Here is a 3,265-nt window from a genome sequence, read left to right as displayed (position 1 = left end):
CTCAAGGATATGTGAGCAGAAATTCCTTGAAATAGGTAGTTATGAAAGAAGACATTTTGATATGAAAGGAATACGAAATAGTAAAATGTGCCCACTTGAGCATGGACACCATGAATTTACAGTGAAACCAACTGACTCTGTTTCATAGGACTTGGCATCCTCAGGTTCAAGAATGCAGAAAATAGGGGCTTCCCTGATGGCGCAGTGTTTGAGAGTCCACTTGCTGTTGCAGGGGACACGGGTTCGTGCCCCGGTCCGGGAGGATCCCACATGCCGCGGAGCGGCTGGGCCTGTGAGCCGTGGCCACTGAGCCTGCGCGTCCGAAGCCTGTGCTCTGCAATGGGAGAGGCCACAACAGTGAGAGGCCCGCGTACCACAAAAAAAAAAAAAAAAAAAAAAAAAAAAAGAATGGAGAAAACAGACAGTATGTAAGCTACTTAGAGAAGTGGTAGTGCAAGGAGATTAAACAAAAAAGTTAAGAAATCAAGGGTGATGGAGAAAGCACAATTGAAATGGTTTGCCGTGGTTCCAGCTAGATCAGAAGATAAATTATGACAAGTTAACTAATAAGCTGAAAATACAGGGGCACTGAGAAAATGGAGCTCATCATAGGCATGAAGAGTTAAGTTTAATGGGAGTGAAAAAGGAGAAAAAGTTACTGTCAAAGAAAGCAAGTTGTGAATTTAAGATTTTGGAAATGGCACAAGATGATGATGATGAGCTCTAAAGAGTGGAATGTTTGGCCATTCCTTTGGGTAGCTGAAGTTTATTGAAAAATGTCATTGGAACTGAATTCAAAGAAACTTGAGGTCGCAGTATGAAAAGTCATAAACTTTTCCTAAAAAATCGTAACATGAACAAGTGAGACAATACAGAAAGAGGTTGAACTGCACATTTTAATCACTAAAGAAAGTGAAATGTTCTAAAAATCTAAAGAAAACACTGTGGGAGTGTATGAGACTGGCAACAAGAAAGCCTGGAGAGATGGCAAAGAAACAAAGGTTAAAAAGAGACTAAGGAAGGCTTCCCTGGTGGCGCAGTGGTTGAGAGTCCGCCTGCCGATGCAGGGGACACGAGTTCGTGCCCCGGTCCGGGAAGATCCCACAAGCCACGGAGCGGCTAGGCCCATGAGCCATGGCCACTGAGCCTGCGCGTCCAGAGCCTGTGCTCTGCAACGGGAGAGGTCACAACAATGAGAGGCCTGCGTACCGCAAAAAAAAAAAAAAAAAAGAGAGACTAAGGACCATATGACCCAGCAATTCCATTCCTAGGTATAGACCCAAGAAAAATGAAAACATATGTTCATACAGAAACTTGTACATGAATGTTCACAGCAGTACTGATATTCATATGAATTGATTTCATAGTAGACAAAAAGTGAAACTCAAATATCCATCAATTGATGAATGGATAAACTGTGCTATATCCATACAATGGAATATTATTCCCCCTTAAAAAGGAATAAAGTACTCATAGATGCTACAACATGGATGAATCTTAAAAACAGTATGCTGGGACTTCTCTGGTGGTCCAGTGGTTAAGACTCCACGCTCTCAGTGCAGGGAGCCCAGGTTTGATCCCTGGTCAGGGTACTAGATCCTGCATGCTGCAACTAAGAGCCCACATGTCACAACCAAAGGAGCCCACATGCTGCAACTAAAGATGCCACATGCCACAACTAAGACCTGGCAGAGCCAAATAAATAAATAAATAAATAAATAAATAAATAAATAAAATGCTAAATGAAAGATGCCAGGCACAAAAGATCACATATTATGTGATTCCACCTATATGAAGTGTCCAGCATAGACAAATCCATACAAACAGAAAGTAGATCAGTAGTTACCAGGGACTGAGGGGGATATGGGAATGAGGAGTGACTACTAATGGGTATGGGGTTTCTTTTTTGGTCACACTGCATGGCTTGCAGGATCTTAGTTCCCTGATCAGGGATTGAACCCGACCCCAGCAGTGAAAGCACCGAGTTGTAACCACTGGACCACCAGGGAATTCCCTGGGGTTTCTTTTTAGGCTAATGAAAATGTTCTGGAATTAGTAATGAGTTATACAACCTTGTGAATATACTAAAAACCACTGAATTGTACACTTTAAAAGGGTGAATTTTATGTATGTGAATGACATTGCAATATAAAACAATAGACTTACAAGAAGATAAGAAGTACGTAGCCTGCCTAGAAATCTTTTTTCAGTAAATTTATACATTTTAGCTTAGAGTAGCCCAATTCTCTTTCTCACCTTAGCAATCATCTCTCACCTAAGCAATCACCTCTTGGCAACAATCATTCTCTACATATCTGGACATCCCCGCAAAACGTGCTTCAGTCAGTTACTTGCCAAAAAACCAAAAAAAACAAAAAGAACCCCACCACTTAGGTCTCATGAAATACTGATTGATCATGGGTTTTGGCACACTTCAGTTGAGTTACCAAGTGAAAGGAAGGGCCATAAAATCTTCAGACTACAAAAAGGTTCTTTATTTTCAGTATATTATTGAGCTATGAATACATTCTGACATTCTGTTAAAAAACTGGACTGGGGACTTCCCTGGTGGTGCAGTGGTAGGGAATCCGCCTGCCAATGCAGGGGACATGGGTTCGATCCCTGGTCCGGGAAGATCTCACGTGCCGTGGAGCAACTAGGCCCGTGCACCACAACTGCTGAGCCTGCACTCTGGAGCCAGTGAGCCACAACTACTGAGCCCACACGTCCAACTACTGAAGCCCAAGCACCTAGAGTCTGTGCTCTTCAACAAGAGAAGCCACCGCAATGAGAGGCCAGCGCACCGCAACGAAGAGTGGCCCCCACCCGCCGCAACTAGAGAAAGCCCATGTGCAGTGACGAAGACCCAACGCAGCCAAATAAATAAATTAAATTATCAAAAAGAAATGGACTGACTCATTTTGAAGTTCTTGTTCTTTGATGGAAGGACATTTGCCTTAGAAGAGAGAATTCTGTTCTCAATCTAGTAATTGATTCAATGACCTCATTACTACATTTAAAAGTGATTAAGACAATCAGATTTGGGGTGTGAAGAAAAATGAACCCTCCTACACTGTTGGTGGGAATGTAAATTGGTACAGTCACTATGGAGAACAGTACAGAGGTTCCTTAAAAAAGTAAAAATAGGGACTTCCCTGGCGGCGCAGTGGTGAAGAATCTGCTTGCAAATGCAGGGGACACAGGTTTGATCCCTGATCCAGGAAGATCCCACATGCCGCGGAGCAAGTAAGCCCACGTGCCACAA

This window comes from Lipotes vexillifer, unplaced genomic scaffold (assembly GCF_000442215.2).
Source record: "Lipotes vexillifer unplaced genomic scaffold, Lipotes_vexillifer_v1.1 scaffold749, whole genome shotgun sequence".
NCBI lineage: Eukaryota > Metazoa > Chordata > Mammalia > Artiodactyla > Lipotidae > Lipotes > Lipotes vexillifer.
The sequence above is the reverse complement of the archived record's forward strand: the minus strand, read 5'-3'. Positions refer to the sequence as shown.